At 44.7% G+C, this 13,756-nt stretch overlaps 1 protein-coding gene across 1 annotated transcript in view; it reads right to left on the bottom strand.

The window, feature by feature from the left end:
• PXYLP1 (2-phosphoxylose phosphatase 1) overlaps positions 1 to 10,658 on the bottom strand; it is a 47,990-nt gene extending 37,332 nt beyond the window's left edge. The window contains exon 1 of the mRNA XM_071437470.1: positions 10,540 to 10,658. The gene's annotated coding sequence lies outside the window, so the exon portion shown is untranslated. The remainder of the gene's footprint in view (positions 1 to 10,539) is intronic.
• Positions 10,659 to 13,756: the final 3,098 nt, after the last annotated feature.

The following is a 13,756-nucleotide window of genomic DNA, read 5'->3' as shown; positions in this document are numbered from 1 at the left end:
GCCTTGACTTTCACTTTAACTCGTGCTGCTCCACCTATCTGTCCCCAGCCACTGGGCAGCAGCCTACCAGGCACATTTTTCATCTACTCCCAAGTCCAGCCCCCAGACAACTTCAGGCAGTGAGCTCATACTCTTGAATTAGCAACTACAGAAAATAGTTGTGTCAGCAAATGGCACAACCCAAACCCTTTCTTTGGCACTTTGCAAGTGATTTGCATTTTTTTCCTGCAGGAATGCAAAGCAGTGGCTGGGATTTTCTGGTCATGACCAAATGGACCAGAGCTATAAAGACCCATGGCAAGAACCAGAACAGAGTGGAAATGGGAACATGCAGCAGAACCAATTCTCTGGTCAGCATGACCTGCTTGGTTACTGATGCTTGTAATTGTCACAGTGAGGAAACCCTCACAAAACCCCTGCAGTCACTGTAGCAGCAGCAATTTAAATTGCACATATGATCCCTGCAACACTGAGGGTGCATTTTGCACAGCATCACAAAGTAACACAGCATCTGGGATACTGTTCAGCACAATTCTCCATTTTCCCATTGGAAAAAAACAAGAAACATACTCTTTTTTAAAAAAAAAGCATTTAAGAAAAATAGGTCACAACACTTGGTGCAAATAAACGCATTTCTAAAAAGAGTAAAACTGGTTCATCATTGAAAATATTAAATAAAACCTGCTCAGTAGTGTTAATTGTGTTAGCCCACCCACCCCATGAGTTATACTCGAAGTCAGTAACCACAGGCCACACAAAACTCAACTGAAAGTACAAACAGGTCAGCAGCCTCATGAAACAAAAACAAACAAAAAACCACACATACAAAAAAAAACCCCAACACCTAAGTGAAGATAAAGTAAGCCCTGATAAAAAGGACAATTTGTACCACTCCACAAGTAAAGCATGGAAACAGCAAGAAGCAAGTGCCTGTCCAATAGAGCATGGCTACATGCTAATATGTAAAAACTAACAGTTACTTATAAGATAATTGTATTTTTTAATCACTTAACATTTTACCAACAAGTATCTGATTTAAGAAGAAAGACAGCTAAGACACTGAAGTTTAATATATTTTATCACATGAAAATGTCCACATCCAAATTTTTCTTGTCTTCCATTTGCAAGTTTCCTCCTTACCTAGGCAGTTCCAAAATCCCCATGGTGGCACAGCTGGTCCTGCACAGTGCAGAGCTGTTGCAGTGGCCCAGCAGTAGTGCCCAGCCTTTCAAGTGAGCAGCATGAGCTCCCACTTCACACAAGGCAAGGCATCAAACAGATCTTACTTGAACAATTCTGCCCCTCTGTGCAGCGCTCACCTTCCCTGTGCAGCAGATTTACCCCTGAATTTAGGAAGCCTGATGAGTGCTGAGCACACAGAAGTGATGAAGGGACCCCCAGCCAGGCTGAGCACTGACACACCTCAGAGGTAATGCACTGCTCTCAAAATACAGGGCTCTCTTGACTCCAAAATCTAAGCTTTTAAACCTCAAGGTGCACAAGCAGACAAAGTGGAGAACATTTTAAACACCTCTTTCTCCTAAGCAGCTTTCAAGTTTGAGCAGGACTCTTGTAAAGTTTCACACTGGAAAAGCTGGAAAAGCCACCTTCAGTTTGCATCCCTCAGAGGCTTTCCTTGTTCTCAGTTCTGTCCTACTCAGTCACCATTAGGAGCTGCCTTCTCTCAGATACAGATGCCAAGAGATGGGAGCAGAACACGTGTTTGCATAGTTTGGGTTTGCATTTGATTTTGCCAGTCTAAGTCCTTTAGAATGTATTTGTTTTACTGAACTTAGAACCCACCAGTCTACAAATCTCCTGAAACTGGCCAATAAACACAGTCACACAGAGACATCTATGTTTAAGTTTTGTGCATTAATGTTATAGTTAATGCAGTGTAACCTTAGAACACTGCAACTATTCCTTATGAGTTTCACAGCATTGGAAGTTGACTTATTCTGCAGCCAGAAATCTCCAGTTTCTGGAATTTCAATTCATCAATTTTCTGATGAAATGATGCCCCACATTATCTTGAACAAACATAAGTGAGTAAAAAAAAAAAAAAAAAGGCATGAGAACTGTTAAAAAAGCATGCAAAGATCTTGAAGTGTTGGATTTTAATTGGTTTTTCTCACCCTTGCACAGCAAACCATTTAGGTGTGTCATCTTACCTCCCTGTACTCTGACCACTAATAATTGTCTTGCAAAGAAACACTTCTAAAACCAAATGTTTCTGAAAATTCAAACAAGTACCTCTGGAAGAAATGCCATAATTGTGAGCTGCAAATACCCTTATAAACACTTGAATACCAACACAGGGGTGTTTTTTTAGACCAAGCACAATAATTTCTGACATGAATTCTCTAAATGGGATCAGTACTGCAGTTTCTACATAATCAGTGGTTCCTAGAACTATTAATAAGAAAAATATAAGTAAATACATGAATTAATTTAGAGATAAAAACCATAGTTTCAAAATATAAGGTACTATAAATATCTGATTCTTTGGGGATGAAGTCATTGCCCCAGAACACTGTTTTCCTTCTCCATGCTCTCTGCTATTCCTAGAATTATCAGTATATGTGAGAGAAGTTCTCCAACAGTTGCAATTCAAATACTATTTCTGCATCCTGTACATCCTTTCATTAAAAATAAATAAATAAAACCACTATAAATTCAGTCTCCTTTTCTCCCAGAACACTTTTCCTTTAGAGGCTCAGCTTGGAGCCAGCTTGCTGCCTTTGTGCCCAGGCTCTGGCAGCACCCTGGCAGCAAAGGCATTTTTGCTCCTACCAGCTTCACTGGGCTGTTGACACAGAATATCCAGTGTTCCCATCAGCCAGGACACAGGGATGACATGCCCCTGCCTGCAGGAACATAAAAAAGTCTAAATTAACTCTGACAGTAAACAAAGGGAAAAGGCAGGGCTGCACATAGAAACAATTATGGAATGTTTATTCCAAGCTGTCTGCAGAGTCCTTTATGTTCTGCTTTCTCACAGATTTAGACATCTGTTTAGACCAGAGGACAAAACAGTGGTCAGCAGCAAAATTCACACTTGCCAGCTCACACATGCTCTCCCTTTTGATTCATACTTTTAGTCACTGATGCATCACTTCACTCTGGGGGCTCAGAGCCCAGGTAGGAACCTCCATGCCTGAGCTCTGCTCCCCAGCATGGAAAACACCAAGGAAAGCTCCACACAGCACCCACAGGAATCTCTGAGCTCCTTCCCAGAAATGTCTGCTTGGCACAGCCAATGCTGCTCTAAGGGCTCTGAGAGCAGCACAATCCCTGAAGATGGATGTGGGTTTGAATCTGAAGCTGCATTTTGGACAGAACAAGATACAGCATGAACTGCTTCCCTCAGACCACAGAGAAGCTTCTCTGGTGTGTTACAGTCTACCAATAAAATCCAATCTATAATAAAATCTGTCAAATTACAAAGCCTTCAACAGAGTTCAAATAACAATGGATCACAAGCAATTCCTCTGTTTAAAAAGTCAGACTTCATGGCATACCCAAATCTTAACTATTGAAGAGATCACTGCAGTTTCTTTGCTAGCTTAAAACCTCTTCTCTTATTTTCATATTCCTTTTATGAACTGTTGAAAGTCCCTCTGCTTTGGCCTTTGGTTTTCCAGCTATGACTTTATAGGTTTCACATGGTTTACTCATTTGAACAGCAAATGGAGATCATTAAATACTTCCAGGAGTAGGTGTCCTTAACTTTGGTTTCTTTTGGACCACATAAACCCTTAGCTCAAGAGATTCCTCAGTTCAGACAAACTTTTCAGTAAGTGTTTTGATCTGGCTTTGATTATCTCCTTTTGGTTGGAAATAAGATCAGTGTCCTACACTACTGTGTAGAAGTCTTAAAAAACTTGAAGTCAATACCAACCCATCAGTCCAGCACAGCACTTTGGAGGCTCTCTTGAACCAAATTTTAATACCCAGGAAAATCTGTCAGAAGCCCAAGTCTCTGTTGTGCACTTCAGGAACGTCCCCATATTCCTACTCCCTTTCCTATGCAATACTGGGTCATACAAGCCTTTGAACTGCAGAGAAAGTAAAACTCAAAGCAAAGGAAGTTCTTTTACTTCCTCAAAGGAAACTGAGCAACTCTATTTTAACATTATTATGAAACTTGAAGGAAACCTTATGATTTTGATGGCTCCAGGCCAGAAGTGAATATTAACTGGCAGCAAAACCATTCTAGAACATAGAGATAATTAAATAATTCTTAAAAAACAGCACCAGAATGTAATTATTTTAAACTTACCATTTTAAAACCATATGCCATATGCTCATAACTATAAGCATAGGTCCTAATCACCCCCAGATCACAGCCAGTGGCTGATCAGATAACATCACAGCTCCAAAAAAGCAGACAAAGGCAAAGCAGTTAACATGCTTAAATCATTAAATTATTTTGGGGGTTTGTTTTTAAGTTAAGGTTTTACTTTTTACAGTTTGAATTGTTTGAACAACTCCATCTCGTGCTGTTACACTCCCCTGTGCATGTTTCCTGAGCCTCCCTCTGCCCAGTGTCAGGGGCTGTGTCCTGAGGCAAATAACTTCTTCTGGCACTAACTTTGAAAGTAAACATTGCAGGGATGCACTCAAAGCCAGTTGTGAACAACCAGGGAAGACAAGTGGAATAAACAGATCAGTGAAGAAACCTCATAAACACAGAGAAATGCTTATTTTCCCACACTGAGTCAAATTTATCCCATGTAATGTTCAAGATGATGTTAGCATTAAGGACAGTGTTTTTCACTGCTTGTCAGCTCTTCCACTCAGGTTAGATTTGATTTCAGAATGTGATCTGAGTTCCCAAATCTGCACTTCTTTTCATTCCAAATGACCTTATCCTGGGTCAGTTTATACCCTAGCTCACACATACATATCCTGCTGGTGGAAGTTACACACCCACAGCCCTCAGGGGCCCACACAGGTTGATTTGCTCACAGTATCCAAACTGAATGGATTTAGGGAGCCTTTCTCTCTTCAGCCCACTCTCCATCCTGTCTTGTGTCCCATCTTCACCTGGTCCTTCACACTCACCCTCTGGGGAGCTGCCAGAATCTGAACCCAGTGCCCCAGCCATTCCCCCACAGCTGTCAGGGGGAAATGCACCACTCACCACTCTCACCCCAAAGTTCACCATTTTACATCTGCTGATTTGGCCACTACTGAGAGTTTTCCAGGCAGTAAAACACCATTTTACTAAATTAGCTTAATTATAGATGTGGAAAATGGCAGTGCAACAACCTGGTAAGTGTTGCAAGAGGAATGGAAGGGATGACATGGATTTTTACCCATCACATTTCCACTCTATCCTGTCCTTGTGCTCAACCTATATTTTGACCCTTATCCCAAAAGATTCTTCTTCTGCCTATAGCCCTGCATGAGATCTGCTCCATCCTGGTTTTATATGCCAGGTCACCTAAAACTTCCATATTCAACCACTTCCATAAAATCTCAAGGATTCAAAATTACAGGGCAGATACACACTTCTGTTCCAAATGGAAAACTTGTGCTTCTCCACACATTCTACTATTACCCACTGCAACTCATACTGGAGAGGAAAAAAATAAAAGACTAAACATACTTTCTTCAGCAGTTTTGTCATCTTCCTGCAATCTAACCCCAGAATGGTGATTACACAGATGCATTAGCACACAGTCAGCATTTTCTGCTGCCCTTTCCTCCCCACAGCACTCTGCACAGCTGCCAACTCGCCTGGCTGCTTGAGAGCTGAATGGGGAATAACACAGGCAACAAACTGGGAAAAGTGCCATGCTGCTGGCAAAAGGGCATGCCTGGCTCTTCCCTGGATCCTCATGGCAGCAGCACAAGCTAACCACTAGGAACACATCATCTTACACAGAGAGACAGCTGAACACACAGGTGCAGACAGGAGAGTTAGTGCTTCAAAAGGAAAAATAAAAACAGGTTTAGGTAAACAGTGCTGGCATTAAACATCACGTCCCAGCATTTCCTTGGAAGGGCCCTTTGGCTCCAGTTCTGTTGCTTTATTTGCTTAGCTGGTTTTACATTTTATCAGCCCACAGAAGCTCCCCATGAAGGTACCCAAAGGTCTTCAGAGAAACACAAGGCTGTGTTCAGACTCAGGAGCAATCAACAAACCAACATCACAACCACAGACACAGGGAAGGAGAATAATGCATGAGAAATGCAGGGCCAAGTGCAAGAACCTGTGCCAGCACCACTCTGTCCTTTTAACAGTGATTAAGCACTGAGGGTACCAGCTGTGTGTCTGCAGGGTCCCCATCAGCACTGCCAGCAGCAGCAAGGCACAGCACAGCACCCTCCACCCCCAGGTAACGGGGACATTCATCAGTGCACACCCTGACACACAACTGTGCTGGCTGTGGTTTTATTTTCACAAGGCAAACCATGAATGGGACAATTTCAGGAGAAACTGACTTCATCCTTGGTTCATGCTGCAGTTTTGGGTGGCAGAAGAAACTATGAATGGATCAGCTGAAAAACAGCCCCTGATGAGTATTTCCAGACAGCCACTCTGAAAGTGCTCACCATGTAGCACAAACAAATAAGCCTAATTATGTCAGCTTCCAAAAATCAGTTAAGAAATATGCCAGCTGTCTAGCTCTTCAAAACCCAGTTTACTTCTCTAATCAATATGAAATAGCCTGTCAATCTTGCTCTGAATCCTCTGCCTGTCATCAGAACCACTTAGAGCCTAATCACACACTTACCATCTACCTTTGTAGCCCTCCTGGCAAATGTTTCTATTATCAGCTTGCACAATGCAAAAAAAAAAAAAAAAAAAAAAAAGCTTTTTCTTGCTGCTTAGGATGAACCATTACATTGATGATTCAGGCATTATCTGTTTTTTCAAGAAGAATTGTAAATGCCATTTGTCACAGTACACCTTCCCACTCTTATATTTCTTCACTGAACAAGAAAATGCCTCACCCAGCTGTAATCAGAGAACATCTAATATTTTCAAGACAAACAAGAATATGAATTTTGAATTCTAACCTAATGGAACAAAACAAGCCATGTGCTCCTACATTGACTTAAGTCAAGACTCATGTATCCTCCCCTACAAATTTTAGACAATAAAATTTCCCCAAATTCTTCTGCCCTAAACAGTGTGCAAAGCTACATGCTTGCTTCAGGGGACTCACTTTGGGATTCAGCCTGATTTTAACAGAATATGAAGCATGTCACAGTCTGTGCAGCATTCCTAGTATCATCCTGGAAAACTGCTACAGAAACCTTCAGTCATCATCAGCCTTTGCACAGCTTCATGAGCAACTGTTTCCAATTCTGTCTCTGTGTAACTTATGCCATACACTGGCCTGCATTTCCATTCCCTGTTACAGAAAGCATTCTCAAAAGCACATAAAAGAAAATAAGAAAATATGCATTATGAAGCACAATATTTTATCAGTACTGCAGTATTTTAATACAATTCCATTAAAATTACCATGACACTCAAACCCATGCAAGTAAAAATCTTGCTTGAAATCTACATTTAAGTCTCCTCCCAAGCATTTGACATTTCTTCCCTTTTTGCTCCAAAATTTAAGTTTTATTTTTTGTATATAATTTACCACCTAAGCCAGAGTTTTTTAAATACACCCTTCTGATTGTGAACCAAAGCTCACTTACTGCCTCCCTCTCCCAGGGAATCAAGACTAAAGGCTATGTTCAAACACTTCCCAAATATGATGCACTGCTGGGACAGTTTTGACCCAAACTACATTCTTTGTCCAATATTTGGACCACTGAGGCTCTTTTTAAGCAGCTCTTTTCTCACCCTTGAGGCTGCTGTCTGGCAACATTTGTGTGTGTGCTGCCCCAGTGCCTGTCAGGCTGCCACAATACCCTTCCCTGCACATTATTGGTACCTACCTACCAGTAACTCCCAAAACTTTCCTGCATCCTCTATAATAAACTCCATCTTCTTTAGTCTGCTCACACCTCCTTCACCAAATGATTCTCCAAACAGCCCAAGCACTAGCTGAGTATTTTGTGCACATTCCCAAGCTCCTTGAGAGAGCACCTTCATCCCTTTGGTAGAGGCAGGCTTGAAGACTGCACCCTTTGTGACAATTAAAGTACCACCAGCTCCTCTGTGGCATCCATCATAAACCAAAAATCTAAATCATAAAGCATATGTTAGTAGGTGGATTAACATTTAATTCCTATGCTCGTGTGATGCATGCTTGTGAGCAACACATATCTCACAGTGGTTTTCCACTTAATTAATTGCCAACATGCTATTGTTGGCCAAAAGATAAAATTGTGGGGAGATGACGAAAATATGCAACTAGAACTGACCATAAATCCAGATAAAAGCCACACTTAGAACCACATGAATCCACCATTCATTCTTTGGGCAATAACATGCAGACACACTTAAGATACAAAGCCTTTATATGTAAAAGATTTTTTTTTTTCTTTTTAATATTTGCAACTTCATCATAAAAATTATCCAAAAGTCTAGTTTCAAAGGTCTCCTAAGAGATTGTGAAAATAAAAAAAAAGACATGCATAAGAAACCTCACAGGACACTTTAGGTTTTGTTTGTCTAGGGAGGTTATGCTAAGTGTGTAAAAACACACACCCCTTGTAAAACCACTGGAGAAAGCACACTTCATGGGGACAGTGGTTTTGCACACCATGAAGCATTGCTTTTTGTGTTTCTTCACTCCAAGATGCCCACCTCTAAAACCAGACAAAAATAAAAAAAAGCTCAGAAGACAAAAGAAAGCTGTTAGAGAAAATGAAGCTCCCAATCATGCAAATTCAACTATTTAAGCAAGTTTTTTACAAGTTAAACAAGTTTTTAACAAGGTAAAGCCTGCAGCCTAACCTGAGGCACACCTCTACACAGGTACAGACACAGCCTCAGTTACACCAAAGCCATTTTACAGATCTGTTGTTGTCAGACCTTCCTATGACACCTCTGTCCCTCAACGCTTCCTTTGCCCCAGAAGAGGGAGCTTGTTCAGTATGGACTGAGTCTTATAAATGTAGTATTTCAGCACTACTGAGTTTACATAACACAGTCAAGACACTACAATTAAAAGCCATTAGAGAGGAGCATATGTGTTCTAACCATGTGCACTACTTGTAGTTACCTTTTTGAGAAGATTAAAATTAAGCAGCTTTTGCTTTTCATCTCACTCACACCCTCCCACTACAAGTTCTGTCTGAGCTAATCCTCCTTCTAGAGACGTCAAAACAGGGCATGAGTATTACAGCTACTTACTGCCAAAATGTGCTCGTTTAATATCCCATTACTATTGTAATACTGGCACAATAACTTATTATATGTGACAGCCTTTGCAGTTAGTCAAAGATAGAGCCACTCATTCAGTACTGACTTTTTCATCACATAAAAATATCTTTGTAAAATTTGTAGAAGAGGAAATTTAAGATCTGTACTCAGATGCCCATCTGAGACTATGATGCCAGACAAAATAAAAGGCTTTTAAAGTAATTACACATGCTTTTCCTACCCTGTAATTTCAAAGACTTTATGTAAAGTGATCAGTCCAGAAATTCAGGTTACAGCGTTTACAAATACATTGTTTACTCCTTACTTCCCAGCACTTTAAAACACACTTTCAGAGTTTTGGTTTTTTTTAAGGTCACACTGCACAAAGGCCAAGACAACGTCCACCTCAGAGCACACTTCCAATGAGAAGCCCACGCTTGTCAAAACGCTCGGGGCTATTATTCGGGAACCTGCAGCACAGAAATACAATAAGAAGTCTTTTCAAGGCCCTAGAAATATCTAGGTTAAGTACTTGCGATGCAAAGCATGCTGTGGGACACGCTAGAGAGGCATCAGGAAACAGGTGGATGCACGAAGTTACTGCACTCCGGCCACAGTGTATCCGCCAACAATGGATGGCAAGTCCCGGCACCCGGAGCAGCACCGGGGACACGGAGCAGCCTCGGCACCCGGAGCAGCCCCGGGACCCGGAGCAGTGCCGGTATCCGCGGCAGCGCCGCTCCAGCCCCGCTGCCGCTCGCTGCCAGCCGAGGCGGGCACACGCGGGGACTCGCAGGGGAACGAGCCCTGCCAGCCCCTGCCCTGCACCGCTCGCACGCACCGGCTCACGCACACCGGCTCAGCACACCGGCACCGGCTCACACGCGGCTCGCTGCCCGCGGGTCTCGCACAGCCCGGGTCCGGCCGCGCTCCCGTCCGGGGCAGGGCAGCAGGGCTGACCCGCCCCGAGGCCCCGCCGGCCGAGCCCCCGCCCGCCAGGCCGGCCCGGCCGAGGCTCCGCGCCCGCAGCGCTCCCGCCGCCCCTCTCGGAGCCGGGCACGGGCCGCACCCCCGCTGTCCCCGGGCGTCGGCAGCGACCGCCCGCCCGCTCCGCCGAGCCCCTACCGGGGCAGCGGAGCACCGCGGACTCGGCAGCGGCGTACCGGGGCACCAGGCACAGCGCTCCCCGGCGGCGCGCCCCGGGCGCTGTCCCACCTGCCTGAGGGGGCCCAGCCCCGCCCGCAGCCGCCCCTTACCTGCCTGGCCGCGCTCGGCGCCTCCTCCCGGGCCCGCAGCTGGAGCCGCCGGAGCCGCCACGCCACGGCCGCGGCTCCGCGCCCGCCGAGCGCCCGGCCCACCCTGGCGCCGCCCCCCCGGCCACGCCGCCCGCCCGCGCCCCCTGCCGGCCGCCGCCGCCGCCCCGCCACCGCCCGGGCAGCTCCGCACGGCACGGACGGGACGGGCCGGGCCGGTCCCACAGCCACGTGCGACCGGGCGCCCGCTGCCCCCCGCCGCATACGCGGTCCGCCCGCCGAGGAGCCGGGAAGGGTCAGCCCTCTGAAGCCGCCTTCTCGCACAGCCGCGGCGGCGGAGAGCAGCGAGAGGCTCCGGGGCCAGCAGCGGGCACCCAGCCCGGGTTCCCCACGCCCCAGCCCTGGTTTTCAACTTCCCGCTGCTTTTAGCTGGCAGCGTTGCAGAGGATGGCTGTCGGTTCCCCGGAGATGCAGCTGGGCGCGGTGGGTACCGCCGCTCGCTCCGCTGGCGCGTTCTTCTGATTCCTGACTCACCGGAGTACGGCTGGAAGCTGTCACGGCCCTTTAGAAGAAATGCGACAAATTTCAGTACGAAGATATAACAAACAGTTCTCCTGTGCAGCTGATAAAAGTGAATTCATTCCATAACTTGCACAGTAGTCACCAGGATTTGCTCCAAACAAAGCAGTTCCCAGTTAACCAGCCTGTCCCCTCACAGGAGCCAATTCTACTCCACTAGCAGGAGTGCTTGTTCAATCCTGCAACCTTTCAAATACACCAATTTTTCATGTATCCCTAAACCAGACCCTAAAATCAATTCTGCAGATTTGGGGAATGCCCTAATTCCCTTTACACACCTACTCTGGCATGTGGATGCAGAGCCTATGTGAATGCTAGGTGATCAAAAGTGATAGGAAAGATGTGTGCTAATGTCTTTACAAACAATTCGATGGGTGAAGGTATGGGTGTTAATGTCTTTGAAATGGGTCTTGGAGTCTCTGCCAACTTCAAAAAGCGGGTTCCTTACCGGGCTAAGACACCTTGACTCCTGGAACAGACAAGGGTCTGCACAAGGGTAAAATGCCAGATTCAAGGTGGGAATATGGGGTAAGTGGTTTGGGAAGGCTGAGCCCTCCTAGCAGCTCAGCCAGTGGGGAAAGGAAGAGGGACACACACTGGGGGTTCAGGGTAAAAGGCAGGCTGCACCCTTGAAAACCTTGAGAAAGAAAGTGGACTCTCTCCCTTTATTTGAATAAAGACTCCTCTGTATGAAAAGGACACTGCCTTTTCATGGAGTGATTTTCCATACAAAACTATACACTGTCACAAAAAATGTGGCATCAGCATCTTTAGTTGCAGTAAGGAGGCACCTTGAAGAATTTCTGTGGTTCTCACACTCCCATGGTTCCACTTGCAGCCCTGGATACTTCTGCCAGCTTCCAGCTGTGCTGTCACACTGCTCTGCCAGACCAGCAGGCACACTCACCTCTGTGGCCTCTGCTCTTGGGTCACTGTGACTGGTGACCACAGCCCTGACAACAGCAGCACGGAGCCAAGTTTTCTTTCTTTGATGTTGCACCTCCACAGAGCCAACATATCCAGGAAAAAGATTGGGCATGGTTTCCTGGCTAAACTTGTACTTGTGCATGACTGGTATGATTTCACCTGGAAATGTGCTGAGGTTCTCCAACTTTCTCGTTGGGATAAGAAGTAGGAATTAATCTAGTTTTAACCAACAGACTGCAGAGCAGTGTGGGAAGGGGTTGCTCAGCTGCAGAGCAGAATGGAGCCTTTCCCCACTGCTGCTCTCCAAAAGCCATCCCCAGAGCTGCTCAGCAGCCTGCAAACCCCTGCTGCACATCAAATGCAGGCACAGCTGTTCTTCCCTGCTACCAGCATCACATCAGACTAGACCTAATTGATCACAATAATTTTCTTATTTTGTATAAAACCAGTGTCAACCATCTGAAAAAAAATGGCTGGTAGAGGAGTGGAAGACAAACTATGGACCCCTAGATGTGGACAGTGAGTTCTGACTGCAGTTCACCAGATCACTTTAAGGCATGTTAGGATAGCAAAATGCCCAACCATAGCACAAAGAAATGTGACCTTCCCCTACCCAGAAAGCAGAAAACATACTTTACAGAACAATTATCTCTGCCTGGAAACAGTGATTTGCCATGATGGCAAATGTTTGCCAGGGCAGTCACATTTCCACAGCCCTCCAGAACAAAGTGCAGTTCAAAAAGGATTTAGGATTCAGAAACTGTCATGTGGAGATCCTTGGGAGAAGGATTAGTTACGGGTTAGTTCATAACTGTCCTGCAGACAAATTCTAACACACATTGTACACAATCAATTCGATTTCACAGCATAAAATAATTCATTTTTCTATTTAATCCAACAGTTAATACTTCTGCAAGAAAGGAGAATCAGGGAGTAAACTCAAATACTTTACCCAAAATACCAGCTAGATCCCATCTACTGCCTGATAGATAGGTTTACAGCCAGTTCTGTGCATAAAGAAAGGTTTGGGGCACTTTTAAGCTATTGTATCCTTGAACTGTGTGAGAGTATTTTATATGAAGTAATATTTGCATGCACTTGTTTCACTTCTAGGTTTATTTCTTCACTGACAGTTTCAGACCTTCTAAGTCTGTGGGTGGGGATTTTTCTTCTTTTAGGAACAGAGGAGTTTCAGTGATCTGAAGCATCTTTCAGTTCCATCACATTTGTTTGACTTGGGCTGGATTTCTCAGCTACACGCCTGGATGCTTCAGAGAGTCCCCACTCTCCATCTAGTACAAGGTGACATTCTTAGCAAGCACTATTTTCATTTTGCTAATTACTGGCTGAGATGCTTTGTGTTTCAGTCCTACTGCTTTTAAGTATATTACAGAAAATGCCAAGTCTGGAAGGAAACCCCTTTGAAAACAGTTATTTATGCCTCTTTTCACCACCACATACCTGAGGTCTGATGTCACCTCTTTCAGCTGCTTTGTGCATGTTCCTGTGGCATTCCAGGTGTCATGTGGTGTATCTGTCCAATGCCTGACAAAGTTACCCTCGATTTTATAGCTTTGAGTGCCTTGGTGACTCATGTATATTTCAAAACTATATTCCTGTAACTTACTAGGATGAAAATATCATTACCCATTAAATTCCCAGACTCTAAGTCTCACTAGATCTTTTGGAATCTTTTAATAATGTTGTAACTGTT

The sequence above is a fragment of the Agelaius tricolor genome, unplaced genomic scaffold, assembly GCF_023055355.1.
Source record: "Agelaius tricolor isolate 1412-34295 unplaced genomic scaffold, bAgeTri1.0.p SCAF_12, whole genome shotgun sequence".
Taxonomy (NCBI): domain Eukaryota; kingdom Metazoa; phylum Chordata; class Aves; order Passeriformes; family Icteridae; genus Agelaius; species Agelaius tricolor.
The sequence above is the reverse complement of the archived record's forward strand: the minus strand, read 5'-3'. Positions and strand labels throughout refer to the sequence as shown.